Consider the following 22463-nt stretch of genomic DNA (forward strand, 5'->3'; position numbering starts at 1 on the left):
GAGAGTGCAATACATTGGATGATCCATACCCAGATGACAAGTGCATTACGTTTCAAGAGGCACGTGACAACTTTGAGGCAGGCCTGGATCAACTTTTAGAGTTTTTACAGTTTGCCACACTGTCTAGGATGGCCACAGAGATCTGGACATGTTTTCTCGACACCCCAGGCAAGACATATTTCTTGGGGATGTTGCTTAAGGTGGGGCTACTCCAGGGGCCTGGTCTCTCCCCTCTATGCGACCCTGACACAGGAGAAGACGGAAGTGGAAATGCTTGCAATGACAAATGGGAGACGTCTCTCACTGAATCACAAAGAGATGGGGAATGGCAAAAGGCTTTTCAAATGGTACATGGTGCGAGAGGTAATGCTCCATTCAGAATGGCTCATTTCTGTGTGCTTCACCACGCTGATTGTTCACAAGTGCGCTTATGCAGACTTTACCCAGGAAAATTTGATTGATGCCCCAGATGTCAGGAGGGTTATGCTGATTACCTGCATATTATCTGGAACTGCGCCATCATGACATCATAGTGGAGAGCCGAGGCAGGTTGCAATAAGCATTGATAAGTATTCCCTTGAAGATAATCTCTCCCACATTACCTGCTAAGGATTACCCCTATCGCTAAAAACAAGAAAATGTAACATAGATTTGCATTTCTGGAATTAGTTTTGACAAAAAAAGAGGCTAGCTATTAAATGGCTGTTGCACATGGGACCCACCTTTGAGGTCCTAGATGTAGAACAATGGGCCTTAACCAACGAGAGACGCGTGAGAGAGTGATGGGAAGTCCACCTGAAGTTGGGAAAGATAGTCCCACAAACACAACTACTAGTGTTGTACCTGCTCAGGCACGATATTAGGGCCTAAAAGACTCAGGGCCTCATTACAACATCCGTCAAGCTGTAACCGACGTGCGGCCGCCAATGCGGACGCACTCCTGCGGTGCCCATTTGGATATCCCCGCTGGGCCGGTGGGCGGAAACCAAGTTTCTGCCCGCCGGCCCAGCGGGGATGTGGGCCGCAACATGGGAGCCGGCTCCAAATGGAGCCGGCGGTGTTGCGGCCGTGTGACGGGTGCAGTTGCACCCGTTGCGCTTTTCACTGTCTGCACAGCAGACAGTAAAAAGCTGCATGGGGCCCTGTCAGCTGGGGCGGTTCAGACCGCCAGAAAAAAGCTGGCAGTCGGGGACTCGTAATCCCCTGGGCATCGCTGCAAGCAGCGCTGCCCTGGCGGATTACAACCGCTGGGGCCATTGTGGCAGAAAACCGCCGGCGCCGGCGATGCGACCGCGGCGCTACTCCCGCGGTCAAAATACGCCGGGAGGCACCACCAGCCTGTTGGCGGTGCTCCCGTCGTTTTGGCCCTGGCCAGGGTCATAATGACCACCTCAGTACTAAAATTCAGACTGAGTACAGCACTGTTTTGGTAGCTACTAGATAGGCAGGGGTAACAGAATACAGAACACAGCCAGCACCTTACCTATAAGAAATATATAATTATGAATGTAACTGGTTGTCATAATATAGGCGGAGGGCGGTGCTTTCCCGTTGCGAAACCTGAGAATGTAATGTCAAGCCTCTGTCCTGGTTGTACAGTTTTTGTATATACTTTTATTGAATGTTCTGCAATTACATACAGCAGTAATTAAGCAGTAATTTGGCGGTTGAGCATATTGACAACATCTTAAACAGTATAGGCATCTAAAAGCATAAGCCTGTCAGGTAGTGTAGCAGAAGTGTAAGATAAAACATATCCTGGTAAGTTTCTACATTAATAAAAAGCTGATGACTGCAGGCTCTTAGCATACAACGACTGTGGCAGTGTGATTACCACCAACAATACAGTGACAGGTAATACTTTGTTATCAGAAAATTATGTGTTAGGGTGCAAGCCTACAGCGACTCCATACCATCCTACAAGACCACATCTGAGTGTGATGTCCTGGGCTGATTCGGCCATCTCTTCATCCTCTACCTCTGAGCCAACTAGCTTTTCATTATTGATGGCATATAAGTAAGTCTGATATGGCCCCCAAATATCCCAACGACAGCTGCACATGGGGAGCAGTTCCTTATAAACATCTGATTGTGTGCTGCAGTATGTCTTATTGTTATGCCATTCCTTCACCATTGACAACAGGACCAACAAATTGCTACCCTGCACCGTGCCAGCAACAAACCTATTGCCACCAACTTTCTATCTCTGCCACGTATGTATCTGTCATATCCCATTAGAGCCAGTAGTGGTTTCCTAGCCAAGGAGTCCACAGTAATAGCCTCCAGGGCTTGAAACACCTCCTCCCAGAAGTTTTGGATCCCCTGGCAATACCAAGCCAGGTGTGCTGACCCAGCTTCATCTTCTCCACAACGCATACACTATGCGTTCTCATGCAATCCATACCGAGCAAGTCTAACCGGTGTGTAATACAACCTATTTATATATTTAAAATGAATAAGACTGTGTCTACTATTCAGTGAGACCAAATTTATGACCGAGCAATAGTATTGCCATTGTTTAGTCGCGATGTTGACACCCAGGTCTCTTTGCCAGTCCAGCCATCGCTAGGCCTGGTCTGCGTGGAGCGAGGGAGAGAGAGAGAGAGAGAGAGAGAGAGAGAGAGAGGAAGAGGAAAAAATAAAATAAGAATAGATTCTAGCCAACATATGAATAGGAGTGGGCAATTGTAACAGAGAGGAAAGGGCCCTGAGTAGGAAAGTACCCTCTTTTTGGCATGTTACCCCCAATTTCTGCCTGTCAGGGTGTTTGACTGTGTACACTGGGATCCTGCTAACCAGGACCCCAGTGATTATGTGCTCTCTCCTCTAACTTTTGTACTAAATACTGGTAACCCAGTATTTCTCACAAAATTGGCATACTGGTCCCCCTTATAAGTCCCTAGTATATGGTACCTAGGTACCCATGGGATTGGGTTTCAGGGGATCCCTATGGGCTGCAGCATTTATTTTGCCACCCATAGGGAGTCCATGCAAAGGCTTCTACAGGACTGCCATTGTAGCCTGTGTGAAAAGGTGCATGCACCCTTTCGCTGCCATTTACACTGCACCAGGTCCCTTATAAGTCACTCCTATTGCAGGCCTTTCAGCCCTGAAGTTAGGGTGCTGAGTACCTGTGTGTAAGGGCACCCCTTTACTAGCAGAGATGCCCCCACGACCTCCAGGACCATTTTCCCAGACTTCGTGAGTGCGGGGACACCATTTTACACGTGCCCTGGACATAGGTCACCACCTGTAGCTCCGAATATGGCCATGTTTGGTATCAAACATGTTGGGATCATACCCCAAGGCTTTTGCAAGCGTTGGCTGTATGATTCCATGCACTCTGGGGGCTCCTTAGAGGACCCCCACTACTGGCATTACAGCCTTCTGAGGTTTTCAAGGCAGCCCCAACTGCTGCCACCTCACAGACCGGTTTCTGCCCTCCTGTTGCTCAAGCATTTAGAGCCCAGTAAGGCAGAACAAAGGATTTCCTTTGGGAGAGGGGTGTTACACCCTCTCCCTTTGGAAATAGGTGTTACAGGCATGGGAGGGGTAGCCCCCCAAAGCTTCTGGAAATGCTTTGAAGGGCACAGATGGTGCCCTCCTTGCATAATCCAGTCTACACCGGTTCAGGGACCTCCAGTCCCTGCTCTGGTGCGAAACTGGACAAAGGAAAGGGGAGTGACCACTCCCCTGTCCATCACCACCCCAGGGGTTGTGCTCAGAACTCCTCCAGAGGGTACCTCGGTTTTGCCATCTTGGATTCCAAGTTGGCAGGGCACTCAGGGAGCATCTGAGTGGCCAGTGCCAGCAGGTGGCGTTAGAGCCCTCCCCTGATAGGTGCTTACCTGTGTAGCTGACCAATCCCTCTTTCAGGTCTATTTAGGGTCTCTCTCTTGGGTGATTCTTCAGATTTGGATTGCAAGACTCCAGCAGGAGTCCTCTGCATCCTTTACTTCACCTGTTTACCGAAGAAACTGCATCTGGACCCTCCAAGAACTCTACAAACTGCAACAAAGAAGCAAAGACGACTTCTGCAACATTGAATCTCCTGCCAGCAACTGCAACTTTTTCCAGGTCGTGCATCCTCTGAGGACTGCCTGTCTTCAACCTGCACCAGAAGAACGAAGGAATCTCCATTCAAGTGAAGGAGTCACTTCCCTGCTTCAGCAGGCACCGCTCTGCAGCGACAACCGGTGGTGTGGGTCCCCTCTCCTGAAGAAGTGCGTGAATCCAGCAACACGTTTGGTAGACGGAAGTGGTCCTGACGTCCAACTGTCCAACTTTGGTGGGGGAAACAGCTTGCCTCTCCACGCAAGACAGTACTCCTGTGCTCTGCCTGTTTTGCAGTCGCCAAGGCTGTTGGCATCCTTCTATGAAGTTCTTTGTGCACTTTGCAGCTCCACCCCTAGCACTCCTTCCTGCAATGCACAGCTTCCTGAGTGGTTCTCCAGTGGCGTGGGACTCCTTTTGCACCTTCTTTGTCCCCATGCTGTGGGACTCCTGTGCATGCTGCCTGGTCTTCTGGGGGCTCTCTGAGTTGCTGACAGCCCCCTCAGACTCCTCCTTCTGGGTAGAGTCCACCAGGTCCCTTCTGGTCCTGGCAGTGCCATTTTCCGCTAACCTCTTGCTTTGTGTGTGCCAAGGCTTGTTGGTGGAATTCAGTGACGCAAACCAGACTGCATTCATCCATCTGGCGTGGGACATCTTCTGCACCAACCAGGAACCCGCATCTGTCTTCTTGGGTGCAATACTGACTGTTGTTCCTCACCGGTGGCTCCTCTTTTGCATCTTCACCCGGGTTAGCAGGGCCTCCTTCAGTGCTTCATGGACTTGGTCCTCAGATCCAGGAATCCATCATTGGTGTCTTGCAGTCTCCTCTGATTCTTGCATAATCTTCTTTCTCATTTTCTTGTGTGTTCTAGGAAAGTTACTGTGATTTACTCCTGCTTTCCTGGGCTCTGGGGTCGGTTCTATCACTTACCTTTGGTATTTTCTAATACTCCCAGCGCCCCTCTACACACTACAGTTGCCTAGGTGGGAAAACCGACTTGCGCATTCCACTTTCTTAGCATATGGTTTGTATTCTCCTTGGCCCATTTCTAACTATTGTGATTTTCACTATTTGCACTGTTTTCTGACTGTTTTTACAGTTATTTCTGAATACTATTGTATATAATTTGTGTGTTACTTACCTCCTAAGGGAGTACAGTCTCCATGGTATTTGTGGCATTTGTGTCACCAAAATAAAGTACCTTTATTTTTGTAACACTGAGTATTTTCTTTCATGTGAGTGAGTACTGTGTGACTACAGTGGTATTGCATGGGCTTTGCATGTCTCCTAGTTAGGCCTTGGCTGCTCATCCACACTACCCCTAGAGAGTCTGGCTTCTGGGCACTGTCTACATTTCACTAATAAGGGATAACTGGACCTGGTATAAGGTGTAAGTACCTTAGGTACCCACTGCAAACAAGGCCAGCCTCCTACACCCCTCACTCTAAAGATTCCTGTAGATCATCACCAAGGAGCTTGTTCAAGGCCTGTCTAGCTTTATAATAGCAGGATTGTCTTAATGCCTGTGGGTGCAGTGATTGAGTCAGAGAACAGGTCCCAGCAGCGCATCATTCCCTCTTCAAAGAGGTCTCCCATAATATGTATATTCAGGGATGTAAAGGCCTGTGCGGTGCCCTGTTCCTGTGCCAATGGTAACCATAGCCACCAACCTAACTGGGCATGGGGCGAGTACAGGAGTGCACCAGCTTGGCACTCCAAAAGACTCAGCCAGGAGCAAGTCGGGATGGTTAATGTATCAAAAACACAGTGATGGTGCACTGGTTTACGAAAGAGCACCTGAGGCAAAGTCAGGAGGGCTGCCATTGCACATTCCAACCAGAAGTGGATGGGGGTGGTCTGTGGTCTGTGTATCCAATAATAAGCAAAACTTTGGGCAGCCCTACAGTAAGCTTTAAAATTGGGAGCGTTCAACCCACTCGTATAGTAATGTTAGAGTCTCCCAGCGCACCCGTGGCTGTTTCCTCGCCAGGCCAGTTGGATCATAAGCGCCATCAGTGTGTCCCAGACTGTTCATGACATCAGGAGTGGGATATTCATACACAGGAATAAGAAGCGAGGGAGTACTACTATTTTTATGAAAGCCTCTTGACCAGAAAGTGACAGTGGCAGTTGTCCGCTGCTTCTGTTAGTTTCTGCAACACTCTGCCATTGTTTTCTAGCAGTCTGACTTTTGGGTCCTTATGTACCCAGATCCCCAGATAGCAGACTGCATTGGTTGTCCACTACAGCAGGTATTCTGCTGGCACTGGAGTAGTGGCCAATGTAAGTGGGAAGACAAGGGGTTTGTCCGGGTTTATATGGAGCCTTAGTGCCGCCGAAAAAGAACCATCTCTTGCAGTACTGGCGTCAGATTGCTCTTGGTGTTGCAAATGTACAGCAATGTGTCATCTGCAAGTACTGAGACAATTAAGTTATAATGGGGAAACTGAAGACCACAACGCGCATGGTACTCCCAGACTGCACAGGCCAGCAGCTTTGCCACTAATGAATACAGCAGTGGAGAAAATGGGCTCCCCTCTTGAGTGCCTCTGCCGATATAAAGGGTGTAAAAATCATACCATTGATATGGATCCAAGCAGTTGGCTGCGTGTAGAGAACATGAGTGAGCTGTAGGAATAAATCTCTCACTCCAGTCGGCCTCAGTACCGCCCTCATGAATCTCCAGTCTATCGTATCGAATGCCTTTTCGGCATCTATGAAAAACGCTACTGCATGTGCATTGGGGTCTAGTCTCTGGATTACCCAGAAAGTTCTAAGGTTATACACTGGAGTGCATCCCAGGGCAACCCCAGACTGTTCAGGACCCGCCACCACCGGATGTATCATCACCAGACAATTGGCAAGTATTTTAGCGTACTGTTTGGTGTCTATATTCAGTAGTGACTGTGGTCGAAATGATGAGCATGCATTTGCGTGTTTCCCCAGCTTTAGGAGTGTGACAATGAGGGCCTCGTCCCTCATAGTGGGTGTTCAGCCACCCCTCTGCAACCATTTCTTTGAAAAGAGTTACCAGGTGGGGTATTTTTATATCCTGATAGGCCTTATAGAAGGCCACCGTGAGGCAGTCCATGCCAGGCCCCTTCCTGGATGGAATGTCTTTTAATGAGGCCCGCATCTCCCCAGGCTACTGCAGAGCTCTCAGCCTCTCCCTGTGCTCATTTGTGAGCCACATCATCGCTATATGTGCAAGATAGTCTGCAGTGGAGTCCTTGTCTGTGGTTGGCTGTGCGGAGTAGAGGTCGGTATAGTACCTATGAAAACGATCTGCTATTGCCTCGGTGATGTGCACTGGCTGTCCCTTTTCATCTAACACTTCTATTATTGTATCATCGTCTCTGCGGGTTGCATCATAGCAGCCAGAGTGTCGCTGGGGTGCTTGCCCTCACCGTGTACTCAGGCCACAGCGCATTTCCCTAGATGATTCACCTTGCTCTGGGCCACTTCATGCTACTCATCTATCCTAGTGTTGATAGTAGCTAATAGGTGCCTCTTCTCAGTCTCCCTATGTTGTCTTTCAAGTTATGCCAGCTCTAGTTCTAATTGCGCTGGTTATGGATGGAGCAGAGGACTCCAGCATGTTTGGACAAGGTGACTCCTCTTATATAAACTTTAAAGCCTCCCAAACTGTGTCAAACTTGTTTACCAACCCAACATTGGTACAAAAGAACTATTCTATGGCTTGCAACAGTTCCTCCCTGAAGGCTCTGTCTACTAACGAGTATGGGGAGAAGCGCCATGTGAATTGGGCCTGTTGCGGGGTGCATAACTTCAGCTCCAACACCACCAGCGAGTGGTCTAAGTGCATGCGGTGGAGTGTCTCACATTGATGGACATGTGGAAGCAGCTCATGTGACAATAGGCAAAAATCAATTTGCGTGTGGATATCATGTACCGTGGAGAAGTGGGTGTACCCTGGGACATCTGGGGAGTGGTGACGCCTTACATCCAGTAGCACACTCTGTGCTGCAGTATCTGTTATAGCTGCTGCCAACGGGCATTGTAGCGGACTCCTGAACCGATCACACTCTAGGCATAGCATGCAGTTGAAGTCCCTACCCCCATAGTTGAGGTACGCTGGCCCACTGAGCTAGCCGAGCGCTTAGAGTGTAGTAAAACTGAGGGTCGTCATAAATGGGTCCATAGACTCAGACCAATAAGACCATGGGGTTGTTTTTGCAGCACACCACTACATACCTACCATCTGGGTCCACACATACTTCTTGCAACTCTGCCCCCAAGCCTCCGCAGGTCCAGATCAGAACACCTGTAGTGTGTGTAGTGAATCCTGCTGCGCAGCACTGATCCTATGGTCTACGGGGTGTTAACAATCTATTCCTTGGCACCAAATATGTTTCTTGTAGGATAGCAACATCTATAGTATGCTGCTTAAGATTGGCCACTGCCATACGGAGTTTCCTAGTCACTTAAGCCTCTTTCCATGTGAGGAAGAGGACCGGCAGTGAGCCATCAGGCCTCACTATGGATCCATCCTCCATTCCATATCCTCAGCCATCCCTTGTGCGCCCTTCAAACACTCAGCCTCTGATGTGTGCCTATAGTGTGTGACAACAACTGCTGCATGAATCATTCCCCTCCCCCTCACCCACATTGGGCCGTGCCCCAGCTGACACAGTGTCCTAATACCCTCCCAGACTCCAACCTTTTCCCTATAGTTAACTCCACCATTTCCAACCTTCCCTTTTGATAGGAAACAAGTGGTAAACAAATTGGGGGGTGTGGGGGGTTGTGATTGCCATACCCAACGGCTGTGTACCTATGTCGATAACCACAACGGCAGAACTGCAGATATTTCATGTTCCTAGCCATGCCCACAGTCAACTGTGCAGACGAAGCAAGGGTCGCTTGCCATTACTTCAAAGAGACAACACCCACACGTAAACCCAGACCTCACCCCCTCCAGTACCCAAAGCGGCATTCACTAGTACATAGCTATAATGACTGAATAGAACAAACCAGTCTGCAGTAAATTCAAGGAATACAAAGAAGACAAATAGGAGACATAGTTAGTGTCAGGTTCAATAGTGAGGTGTGGTCCCAGCAGGCATCCCAACTTCATGAGCGCCAGGTGTAGGGGCAAAATCTGTTGGCATGAAGGTGGATTCTTTAGTTACTCCACCATTTCCAAACTTCCACCCACCTTATCAGTATCCAGCCTTGAAGACTGGTGTCACATGTCCTTGGGCTCCCTGCACTTTAGGAAATGCTGCAATGCCTTTGAAAAGCCTTGCTGGATATAGCATAAAGTATTTCAGGTGTAGGTCTTGCATCTTGCGTTTGGCTGAGGCAAATTGTTTCTGTTTGTCCTGTACTTGTTGAGTGAAGTCTGGGTAGAGGGACACCTGAGGACCCCCAAACCTTAGTATCTTAAGTTTTGGGGCCCTGTAGGGCACGCATCCCTGTCCCTGTAGTTCAGTATCCTCGCAATTATCGCAGTCACAGGGATAGGAGGCCCCACCAAGCCAGCCGGGTGCCATTCCCTCTCTTAGTCGTGGGCAAGCAAGGGAGAAGATCTCTGGAATGTATGCAAATATTAGGGGATGAGTGTCTACCTACTGCACGCCGCACTAGTCACAAGCATGTCTAATGTTCAGGGGCTCACCTTAACTGCCAATGTCTGCCCAACCTTCAGGGACATCCACCCCACTAGCCTCCTCGTCCCCACCCTCTCACGCCCACCCCACATCCCTCTGCTCTCTGCCTTGTGCGCTTGACTGCATTAAGGGGTCTGCAACTCGATGCCTCCAGCGCTGCTGCTGCTCACTTTGACGGCTTGGGTGCCGTAGGCTGCACACCTCAGCGCCAGGCCGTGCTGGTCTGCTCCTAAAAAATAATAATGAAAATGAGTAGGAAAGATTAGCAATTGTTAACAGTGTTTTCATCTGTAATTTTTGCTCTGACGGCTGATTTACGAACCTAACATACCATTACACCCATCAGATCTTTCTGGTCACAGGTATATATAGTGTTTGTTAACTGACCAAAAACATGCAGCAGCCAAAGCAAACAAATTAGCTCCAGCTTGTAATGATTTTTCTTTGTGTACTGTCCTTGCAGCAAGTCATGCAGTAAAATGTAATTAATGTATTTAGGTAATATATATATATATATGTTTTAATGTGTACAATTTATTGAATTTAGGGGTAGTAGTTATTTGTAAAGCCCTGAATTTGGGCCCATACTGTCATTTAATTCAGAAGGCAATTTGCAAGATTTTTTGTTAATATTCAGAAGACAATATTGGAGAGAGATGCAATTAATAATAGCAAATGATATTCTATTCTGTATTTCTGCTGAAACACTGCCTCACCTGTATGGATCGGCCTAAACACCATGACTCAACAGGCCCCAAAATGCAACATGGAGACAAAAGCATTTCCTGTTTAAAAAAAAAAAGACCTGTTATGGTGATGGGGTTAGCTGCGTTTTTAGGGTGAGGGCTTGAGAATTTGCACAGATCCACAAAATTCCTGCCACTCGGCATTCCCACACTTGCCTTAGTAAAAAAGCTACCCTGCTTGTGTGGCTTGGCCTAGTGCCTGTGACAGGAATGGATCAACCAGGAGCAATTTGAGGCCTCACGAAGGACAGGAACCCCAGTATAGGGCAATGTGTGAGCCCTTTCAGGCACCAAAAAGTTGTTGTGACATTCATTTTACTTCCACCCAATGCAGAATATATCAGGGGGCATGGATGAGACCATTTCGACCACTGATCAGTTATTCAGCTATCACCTTTTGTTTCTGCGCACCATAACATAGATCAATGTGTTGGCCAACTTAAGCCATTGACCAGTTACTGTGCCATTCACATTTTACTTCCACCCAGCGCAGCATATACCATTCATGGGGCATTAGGTGACCATACTTCAGCCACTCGTAGTCAGCAATTCATATTTTGTTTCTGGCAACCACAGCATAGGGCAGTGCAGCAGCCCACTTCACTCATTGATCAGTTAGACAAGACGGCAGCGCTGATCCTACTTCGATACTGTGTCTCATGACATACTCGTGGGGAGACTTATGCAATTGGGATTCACTGGAAAGCCTTGGTCTGGTAATCCTCCTTCTTGAGGAGCCATACTTTTCAAGTTTCCTCTGTCTGAGTTTTGTCCACATGTCACACTGTGGCGTCTGGAGTTCCTCAGAGATTAAGCCTGGCGCTTTTTAATTTCTATGTGTGCCCTTTGGGTGGGCACTGCGTTGTTACTCTGTTCTCTTACGCCAATGATATGCAAATCATATTCTGACTATCATCTGCTGTCATCCGCTCAGGACCACGGCCCTGTTTCTCTGATCTCCTGTCTGGTTCAGGTAGCCTCCTGGATTAATAAAAATTCTCTAAAACTGAATGGCGATAAAACAGAGGTGCTGATCTTCTGGGGCTACAGCATTGGCCAGCGCTTGGGAGCCAGGCAGCCCCCACTAGGGAAGGAAAATACCCAAATTATTTTATTCTAAATTTGGGGTGATTGGTCAACCCGTACCGAGGAATGTGAATCCTTATCACTCCCCACCCAGATTAGCTGTCTGGGGACCGGGCAGTGCTATACTTAAAAGAATGGCCCCCAAATTTTTCCCTTTCTCTGGTCCCAATCACCCTCTGAGGGAAGGGAAAATCTCAAAAACTTTATATGCCCCCATCGGGGGCTAATCCATGTCTAGATAGCTGACACCCTCCACAGAAAAACTAGACAAATTTAGTATCTAGTGGGATCCCTGCTCATGGATTACACTACATCCACAAGCAGGGATCAGTTTGAAAGAGGCATAGCTTGATGTCTTGCTGCACATATTAGCTCCTCATGGCACCATCCAGTGGGATCTGGGACGGCAGCATACACTGTTATAACTTGCTGGGCAGGGGGAGTTTTTGGGATTGATGCAGAAGCAATTCCACATTGACACCCGTCACTGGTCACATGGGGGGCAAGCCTTGGATGCGAGCACAGGAATTTCCCCACACTCTCCCTCCCTCAGATTAGATGTTTTTTTAAAGAATCTTTTTATTGCTAATTTAACAGATCAATAGATAAATTTAGCACTGACACAGCCAGTGTCACGTAAGGATATCCGTTGCAAATCACACATGTAAATATTGCAATTTATTGCTATCTCTACTTTCCCTCCCACCGCCCTACCCCATTTCAGTCATCCTTATTGTCCCCTATTTTGTGAAATTTACATGGGCAACCCCTCACTTTATATACTGTTTGTTCTGCTGCCACGAAGATGTCCATACCCTGTGCCTATTCACCCACACTGCAGCTGATGGCTCCGATCTAGTTGTGAACTATATCTCGCTTGCCAGCTAGAGGGCCCACCACCACAAATCTTTGAGCTTCAGTAGTATCTGCTCTGCCCTGTTCAATCCTTAATAATGAATGGCCCTAGTCCGTGTTCTAGGAGTAGCCCACCACATTTCCCAGTTTGATGTAAATCTCTAACAAACAGTGAGCAAATCTGGGGCATTTTGAAATCATGTGAAAGAAGTCTGGTTGTCCATGAGCACACTGTTGGCAAAATAAGTCCCTTCCTGTACCCATATGTCAAAGTTTGACAGGATCATAGTAGATGTATGGAAGTATTTGAATTGTATCCATCTTATTTCTTGGATTACCTGTTGACATCCTCTGCACTGCAAAGGTAGCACAGAGAACAAAAACGGGTAACCCAAGCACTGTAGGGATTAGTAAAGCTCTCAACATGTATTTGTTTAGGCTTTTGATAAGACTCTTGACAGATGGTCCTGCTGAAGACCAATTTGTCTCGCCGAAGTCAGACAATGGGACATATAAGGCTTAGAGACAATTCTAAAAACTCAGGGTTCCTCGTTTGTATTTGTTGCTCATCTGTTATTGTGATGGTCATTGGGGTTTCATCAAAATGAGACCTCAAAATATTCTTGACTTTTATGTTGCAAGCTAGATGTGCCAGAACTGTTACCTCAGGCATGACTGTGTTGTGGTGTTGAAATGTTCACAACAACGCCACATTTTGAGCCTTCTATGTCGGATCTTCCGTTACTTTGAAACTATATTCAAGTGTTTCATTATTCACCGACTAATAGAGAAAATGAGATGGATTATTTTACTCTTTAAGAGCCTTGATCTCTGTCTCATTCAAACAAAGTGAAGAAGATGAAAATTCTGTTTCAGACTTCAGTGGATCTGATGCACAGTATGACTTCTTGAATTCACTAAGAATATAATTTGAAAAAACGATAGGCGAAAACAGATTTCCCCAATCAGATATTGCTGCAGTATGTCATAAATGGAACAAAAAGTACTGTACCTGCAACTGTATATATTAATTGATTGGCTGCATAAAGTTAATTAGATTTCATTATAAGATATACAAATGAGTTCTAAAGCATGTGTAAGTTTTAGTCCGGACGGCTGCTTCAACGTATCACTTTAGAAGCTGTCTTTCTACCACCAAACAAGGTCGTTTTTTTTTTTTTTAGTTTGCCGCTTATTTCGAATTAGTATCAGGAGCCTGCCCAAGGGGTGTGGTGTTAAATCTTCTAGATTTCAGCGGACTTGGAAGTTAACGTCTCTAGAAAAAATGTATTTTTTTAATATCATGTACGGAAATGGAGAAAAACCTCAAGAGGCTCTCTCAGTTTTTTCGACTGAGCTCACTTCAGGGTTGAGAGGTCATCTTAAAGCGTTTACGAAGGTGTATTGAAATTTGATTTGCAGCCTTATGGGATGTGAAATACTAAACGCAGAACTGTAAGTGCTTGAATGTGCGGTCGTTCTAGATAACTCGGCTGTTGTCTGCGGGCTTACCTGCTATAAATGGATTTGTTAGAGCATTACGTTGTTATTTCTATATTGCTCAGAAAGCATGTAACATAATTGTTTTATGATTCATTTTTATCGAAATGCACAGTACAACTTTTGGAATTCTTTGAGCGAAAGAATGGTTAATGCTCATGTATTCAAATTCCAGTAGGCAAGTTCTAAAAACCTTGTTAGTATGTTTCTTACTGCAATGTTTGGTCATTGCAGGAAGAGGGCAGCATTATCAAACATGTAATGCATGCTTCCCTAAAGCATAGAACTGTTTGACATTTTGTGTTTGGGAAATCCCTTATAATTTCTGGACAGACCTTATGTGATCAACGGAAAAAAAGACCTTCAGGAGGCACTAACAGAAAGAGGGGCTTAGCAAACATGTTGATTTGTTTGGGCGGAAATCGTGTGCTTTGGTTGAAAAAAAGGAAAGTATTGCCGATTAAGCTTAGCAGGATAGGCCTGAGTTGGTTATAGTGACAAGCCAATAATCAAGTCTGTAGGCCATATTGGTTCATTAGGAAAAAATGTTAAATCAGATGCCACAGTGCTGATCTGTTCATTAGGAAAAGTTATGACAAAGGCAGTCGGCAAGACTTATTTATGACCATGCACGGTGCTCATCTGCCTGTTGACTCGGTTTGTGCTATAGAAACAACCATAGATGCATAAATACATACATTTATTGTAAAATGCATATGTTAAAACGAATAGGCCTTTATGTGTGGATTATTTTTACACTATGTTAGGGGTTGCAGACAAGTAGTTTCTAACATGAATTACCACAGCTGACTAGTAGACAAGCCTTTTGGTTTACACCTGGTTAAAAATGTTTTTTTTTAACCTACATTGTTTTATTGGCATGGTGGTATGTGATCACAAGAAAGCCAGCTATAAATAGCGGTACTAACAGAAGGGCTGTGGTTCCTTCTGCTTCTTCTTCTCTACAAGCATCGACTGCAAAGTAGTTGTGATAGTCCGCCTAAGATGTAGCTCCTTGCTCCTAATTGAATAGTACATGTCAATAAATACCTCATGTCGAATACAGTAGGAAGAGTCTTTGCGTGGTGTATGCCTTTGACCAGTAGTGTAGTAAGGGGTGTCACATTAGGAAATCTGCTGAATATTATAGGAAAGGGTTTTATGTCAAATTGCTCGAGAGAAATCAAGATAGGTGGTCTTACATTTTGAACTCTGTGACAAATACACAGGGTTTTAACAGTGTGATGATCGGGCCAGACAATATGGACATGGACTTTAAATTGTGAACCCACCAACAAATCCATAAGGAAGAGGCTTTACATTGTCGACTCTGACTAAGGTAATAAGAGGTTTTTTTTATTGTGAATTCCACAACAAACACCATATTAAGAGCCTTTAGTTTTTGAAGAAATTGACTAATACAGTAGGAAAGGATTCTACTCTGTCAGCTCTGATAAATGCAGCGAGAAGCATTTTAGTACATCTATCCATTTTTAGTTCCAGACAAGTAAATGCTCAGTGTTTTCGAAGCAAAGTTTAATATAAAAAAAAGTATAGTTTTGGGTCTACCTAAATCGTTTGCGGGTCGCTCTGGGTTTGGGTGACATGGTCGTGTTTATGTTAAAGCCAATAGACTTTTTCTATTGATTTTTAAATTTGACAAGGGCGGTAGCCACTCATTGTACAGTGTCAACAGTTTTACAAACTGTGTAGGCTTAATCTTTGTGATCATGATGTGCCTCATTTTTCTCGTAGGCTCGTAGCTGCAGACCTATAAGCACATTTGTGGACCTGAAATTCGATCTGCAAATCCAGCAAGAAAAAAGGGGCACATTCACTTTGTTGACTTTGTACCTGCCCCTCTGAGATAGCCCCCAGAAACATCCTCCCTGTGGTAAGTTCTTGCACGTCCATCTCTTATATGTCTTCTGTCAATTTTTGTGGTATGTAGGCTTTGGTGCCTAGCATCATGTAAAGCCACAACAACAGTTGTTTGTTGCTTCCAGCCAATCAGATTGCCTTTGCAGGATTAGAAGAGTAAACATTTAGAGAAAACTTCGCCATTAAAACTTACAGGCTTGAAACTCTTTTGAAACCGCATTTGAATTTTTCAACAATGCGATGGACTGTTTCAATTAATTATTTTTTAAAAGCAGTTTAAAATTTGTGATTTCAGCAAAATATGCACTTTAAAAAAAATAATTGGAGAGGATGAGAAGGCATGATGTTTGGTTTTTAAGCACCATAAGAGAGTGGATATGCTTAGAAGCTTGGGAAAAATTGCATGGAAATAGTCAAACATGCACTCTTAACATATGGTAAATTTGTGAATTTGGGGAATTTGATGGAACCCATTTTTATTGAAAAGGGTGTAGTGTTTTCCCAAATTATCTAAATTAAAAAATAATGGGAATTGAAGAGTTTCATGAAACTCATAGGTGTTTTATTTTATTTTTTAATTGTGAAGGATCTCATGGACACTTCTAACCGCAGATTCCTCTCATTTAGAATATACCTAGGCGCAGGCTGGATTTCAAAGATTTAAACAGAATTGATCCAGCGTGCCAGTAGGTGGCATCATGTGGCTCCGCATTGACTTTGTTCTGCCCCGGAAGTGACCATGAAACATAAGCAACACTCCTATGTGTCAATGTTAATGCCTTTCTGTCTGCCCCAAAGTATGTGGTTCTGGCACTTCCTCCAAACTATTCCCGCATCAAATGAGGTTTTTTTTTGCTCAATTTTCTTTTTTCCCAGTATGCAAGAAAGTCATGTCCCCATCCTCCCCCCTCCCCCCCCCCCCCGGAAATCACAGGGTTTAAGCCTTGTAGATGCTGCCTCAAACAGATGTCTGTGACATACACTATTGAGTTGTGTCTGTGATTTTGGGGTTTGAGGCACAACTCAGTCCTGCAGAGAGGGAGCCCTTATGAACACAAAGGTGATTCAGGAACATGAAGCTCAGCTGTATGTCACTAAACACAAAAAGAAGTCGCAGAAGTCCTGCTACCACTGGATTTTGAAGGCAAACCTGTTCCCGCACTATTTAGGCTGCTCCCACAAAAGGTTTTTGTCGTGGTCCAAGTCTTCTGGTAAGTAAGATCAAGGCACAAGAAGGCTAAACGGGGCTCATGGAGTCCAGACACTCGCAGGTTGTGAGGATGTTGGGGTGCCTCTTGGACTCTTTCCCTGTTCCCTACCGAGGAGCAGCTGATAAAAATGCACCCCCAGTTTCAAGGGCCATCAGAAACTTCCGAACATCTAAAGGTCTTCAAAGAGGCCACGTTGCACATCTCTGGCACACATTCGGGCCCCAAGCATTCGTGGAGGCTTCCAGTTGGGTTACCATTGGCAGGATTGCACTTGGCCCAATTTGTGCCTCTTCAACCCATCTCCAGTTACACTCTAATGCCCGAGACGACTACTGATCCAACAACAAAATCCATGTTCTGTTTGACATTGACGCCGGCCCTAACAGAATCTGAGGTCAACCCTGCCCCAATAGTCCTTTTGGACTCCAAGTCAAATTTGTCCAGCCTACACTGACATCACGTCCCGAAGTTGCACCAACATACCCTGTCCCATTTAAATCTGATTCCCACATAACCATACTTTTTCATCAGCGCTGCACCACAGCGCAACCGTTTTTTAGTTCGGACTCTGATCAGTCAGCCAGCTTCTGAGGATGACAATGGAGATAAGGGGGGTTATTTTGCCCCACACTGTGAAGATGACAATTTCTATACATACTCGCAGGAGGCCAGTGAGTTGGACACTGCATACTGGGTTCTGTTCTTCACCTGGGCCATCAATGGAAGAGAGTACCTCCTTTGCTGTGGTAATGAGATCAGAGTTGGAGGTATTCAGTTTTTAACTGGCAACTATGCAAGTTAAAACTAACTTATTGACAGAATTTTTACAACCTGGACAAACTTCATACGCTACCTTACTTCAGTTTAATTAGACCCTGACTTACACTCTTATGTCCAACTGGTGTAAGCCTTATTTCAGTCCACTAGTAAACAGACAGGTTGCCAGACACCACAGGTGGGCACCAGGCAACCATGATATCTTGTCACAGTCCCCTAGACCAAATGTTTGGTGGTTCAGGCTTTCATTAGCAGGGGGAACCCTGTTCATTCCCTACATCTCCCCCAGGGAGAGAGTCAAAATAAATTGAGGCATTCAGGAAGCAGATTGTTCCTATGCCAACCTGGCCCTGTGTTCAGATCTTTTAGAGGAGATACTCCAATGTTTTATGGGGCATGGTTGGTGAGATCTTGCTGGTAGTCCCAGAGGAAATTTGAGACAACTGGCTCATAACATCCAGAATGGCCATTATGGGATGAAGCACAGCTATTGGAAACCCTGCGGTGCACTGTTTGAGGTCACGGGCATGTGTCGGGCCCCTGCTGGTGAATGTGGTGCCCAAGAGGCAGGAGAACTTTTGAGGAAAGGGGCTGCAATCACGTGGGTGCAGTGCTCTGTGCATTGTGGCAAAGAGGTACCCGGCGGTGATATCCAGGGGCCTGCCCTCCGAGCATGCCTTAAGTACTCCTGAGACTGGCTGCAGTGGCAGCATACAGAATTGGGGTCTTGCGCTGGGAGCAGACATCTTATTAGCGGTACGTGGAGGGGGTCACAACGCAGCCCTTACACCCATGTGGATCTAAACAGCACCCCTTGAGCACCCCAAAGTGACTACGGCACAGTGGTCTGCCACAGGATTTTCTTGCTCCTCTCCTTCGAACCACCATAAGTACCCTGCATGGCACCCTATTGGACAGAGGTGAGCAGAGGTGTGAGGGACAGAATTGGCAGTGGGCACTGTAGCGGTGAGGTCCCGTAACTTGCATTTATGCCACAGCCAAGTAGAGGCATAACATATCAATTGGTACACAGATCGGACATCGCAGGTGGGGGTGCACAGAGGAACAAGAACTTGTATGAGATTGACCACACCAGAGGGTGGGGGGTTTGGCAGTTGATCTTGTGTTGCGGCCTGGGCCAGTGCGTGGGGAATGGCCCACATGGAACTCTGAGACCCTCCTGCACAGTTCAGCTGCCCCAGTGGCATGGGGTTCCTCTGCCTTGGCATGTGACCGATTGCCCCAGCCATATACGATATTGCCTCACTCATTTGTGGCTGACCCACTGGTGCTGTGTGCCACTCATTGTTGCTGAGGCTGTGCAGGCGACCCAGACATCTTGATGCAGGGAACGGAGATCTCAGCAGAGGCCCACACGTACTTCAAACCCAGACCGTCTGTTGTGCCTGTGCCCCCCCACCCCCAGGGGGTGGGGGTGTTGCCATCGTTGTCTGTCACAATCAGAAATACAGATAAGTCCCAGCCCAAACTACAGTTCAACCTCCAAAAAACCCCAAAGGCCTGTGAATGGTCACCACGGCATACTGGTCCTCCCCGATTATCCCTTTAAGAGAGTCGGCACGAAGCTGAAACAGATCCTGATGGCCATGCAATACTGTCTCATGAAAATAGATGACAAGATGGATGCCTTGACCTTTAGAATCGATTGGATGTCGGAGAGGCTGGACAAGCATGCCCAGCACCTCGATATGGTTGAACAATGTGTTTTGAAGGCTGAGGACGAACAAGTTGTGGCACCTGCGTTCCAAAGTAAGATGGACATGCTTCTCCTTCTCCAGCTTTGAGGAGAACATGCTCCTCCTCAAAGCCGGAGGATCTGGAAGACCCCTCAATTAGGAACAATCTGAGAATCGTAGGCATTGTAGAGTCCACCAATTTAGACAACATGGAACACTGTTTAACAACTCCTCCACCGAATTGATGGGCCAGGACACTTTCTCTGAGATCTTAGTGGTGGAACGTGCCCAATGCTCTCTTGCCCCGCGTCTGATCCCAGAGGCCAAAACTCGCTAATCATAGTGAGACTGTTAAATTACAGGGACCATGCTGTCAGACTATTAAGGCTCGAGAGCTGAAGGTCCTCCTGCACAAGGGATCTGACCTATCTTTCTACCCAGACTTCATGCAACAGGTACAGGAAGTGAGGAACAGTCATCCTGCCCTAGAAAAGGATGCAGGAGCTGCAAATGAAGTACAGTATGTTGTACCCCGTGAGGTTCCGTATCATACTAGGTTGCAAGGTGAAGATTTTCCAAGACCCCCAAGCAGATGCAGGAGTTCCTCAAAAATAGGGAAGCGGCAGTGTTGAGGTACCGTTGCCCCAGGGAGGACAAAGATGAAGCAGGAAGCACGCACGACATGGAAGACTAAGGGCCTGATTTAGAGTTTGGCGGATGGGGTTGCTCCATCACATATGTGATGGATATACCATATTATGAGTCCATTATATCCTATGTACATTGTAATACGGTGGGCCGGCTATCCGTCATGTGTGTGATCGAGTAATCAATCTGCAAGACTGTAAATCAGGCCCTTAGACTGCTCCTGCCTGGCTGGTCACTTTGGTTTCTGCCCCTGGGGGCTACTATGGCAGGCCTGCACAGGGAGCGCTGCCCCGCTTTGGAACTCTCTGGAAGGGCCTCCAGGCCTGCCTTTTCTCTTGGTGGGGGCTCGGGAGCTGCAGAGAATGCAACAATGGACTTGAAAAGAACTCATGCCAGTGCTGCATACGCTGGAGTGTGGTACAGGGGTTCCTATAGCTGCAATATGTTTGTATGATAGACTGAGGCCCTTGGCGTTACTGCCCGGCTGATGAGACGCCACAGTGTGCTAGAGTTCGCAGCTGGGACTGTCATGTTAATGTTGTTATCTATGCTTGGTATACGGACCCCTGTGGCTCTATGCTGTATGGGGTACTAGGTCAGGCAACATCTGTCCCCCATGTGTGCACCACCTTGTTCTGTTCAAAGCAGGGTGGGGTAAGAGTGTGACTCGGCGTGTAGATGCATTGCTGTAAAAGTTGTGGGGATTCATGGTGTGGGAGGGGGGTAGGTATTTGTTTCTGCAGCTGTATTTTAAGCGCTGGCAGTGGTTGTAAGCGTTAAATGATTCCAGGATAGACTAGGCAGGATTTGTGAAACTAGTGGCGGATGGTGAATGACACAAGACGAGCAGTGTCTGAACCTCTGGGCCACTTGCTGCTACAGTTTACTATGTGGAATGTCAGGGGGCTGGATGACTGCAGAAAGGTATGTAAAGTGGTAGCTTATCTCCAGAGGCACAGAGTGGATATTGTAATACTGCAAGAAACCCATTTAGCACTGGAGATTGAGGGTTGATACAACGTAGAATGCAGGGACTTCGCTGTGCAGCAGATTTCACTACATGCAAGATTCTGATCTGGGTGCGCAAAGGGTCGGGTGTCAGGTTACAGGAGGTGTGCATAGATCTGAGAGGCAGATATGTGGTGGCACAATGCTACAAGGATGACCTGGCGGTCTTATAAGACAGAGTGCATAGGCCCAGCTTTGACGATACACAGTTGTATTGCTCCCTTCATGCTCGGCCGGTAACAGTGGGGTGACCTGGCCCGAATTTGGGGCAGTGATTTCAGTTGCTTGCTGTGCTTGGATTGCGATCGATCCAGGGAACCACCCAGGCGGCCATCAGCAGTGGCCCGAGCCTTTTCAGAGATAGTTGTTCAAGAGGTGTTGTTGGATATCTGCAATTATAGGTCCCCTATGTGGTCGGGGTACACCCACTATTTAAGAATGCACAACATTTCATACCTCATAGACTATTGGCTGCTGTAGTGTGGCTGGCTTCTCATGAGCCATTAGTGCTTACATATTCTTACCACTCACTGGTTCTGTTGGTGCTGGAGCTGTGCACTCCACAACGGCCCGCGTTCTCATGGCGCTTCCCTGGGTATTCATTGCTAGACACTGCGTTTCGAGAGGAACTAGCTCAAGTGATCAACAAGTTTTTCCATGCAGCATATGTTCTGTGGCTACGTGTGCAACGGTGCGGGAAACGTTTAAAGTGTACATATGTGACGTTACATTGTCTAAGTATGCCGGGGTCCTCCTTTCACCAAGAGGCCGACTGTCTCAGCTGGAGACAGAGATTACCTAATTAGAACTGCAACACAGGGAAACGGCCAAGCGGCTCCTCCTAAGTGACATCAGGGCCAAGATAGACAAGTTCCATGAAACAGCTCAGAGCAAGGTATGCGGTTGCATGATCATATGGGGATGGTGAGCATTCTGAAGTGACCCTGGTGGCACTGCGGCTACCCCGCTGAGAAGCTGATACGGTTCTAGATGTGCAGGATGAGCAGGGGCAACATCTGTGTACTCCCAAGCCGGTGTCTGATTGTTTCTGTATGTATTATGCCGACAGTTATAGGTCACGACTTACTTACGATGATACTTCTGACACACACTACCCTGCACATATTGCCGTGAAATGGCTCCCTGTTGAAATCAGGGAACACCTCATGGCTCCGCTGTGACCTGAGGAGATATGTGCTGCACTCAGATATGCCGTCTGGGAAGGCACAGATGGGTTTGCTGTGGCCTTCTACAAGGGCTATCTGGATCTTCTTATTCCCCACCTGGTCACTCTGTAGGAAGAGAGGGTTGAAACCAGTAGTATGCTTCTCCACATTGCACAAGTCTATGCTGGTTACTCTTCTGAA

The 22463-nt window shown here is 46.8% G+C and overlaps 1 protein-coding gene across 2 annotated transcripts in view; it reads left to right on the plus strand.

Moving 5' to 3' along the window:
- The window catches only part of ITPKC (inositol-trisphosphate 3-kinase C), a 627543-nt gene that overhangs the window by 233727 nt on the left and 371353 nt on the right, over window positions 1-22463 (plus strand). For both annotated transcript variants that reach the window (XM_069208096.1, XM_069208097.1), the window contains exon 2: window positions 15630-15768. The gene's annotated coding sequence lies outside the window, so the exon portion shown is untranslated. The remainder of the gene's footprint in view (window positions 1-15629; window positions 15769-22463) is intronic.

The sequence above is a fragment of the Pleurodeles waltl genome, chromosome 9 (genome assembly GCF_031143425.1).
Source record: "Pleurodeles waltl isolate 20211129_DDA chromosome 9, aPleWal1.hap1.20221129, whole genome shotgun sequence".
NCBI classification, from domain to species: domain Eukaryota; kingdom Metazoa; phylum Chordata; class Amphibia; order Caudata; family Salamandridae; genus Pleurodeles; species Pleurodeles waltl.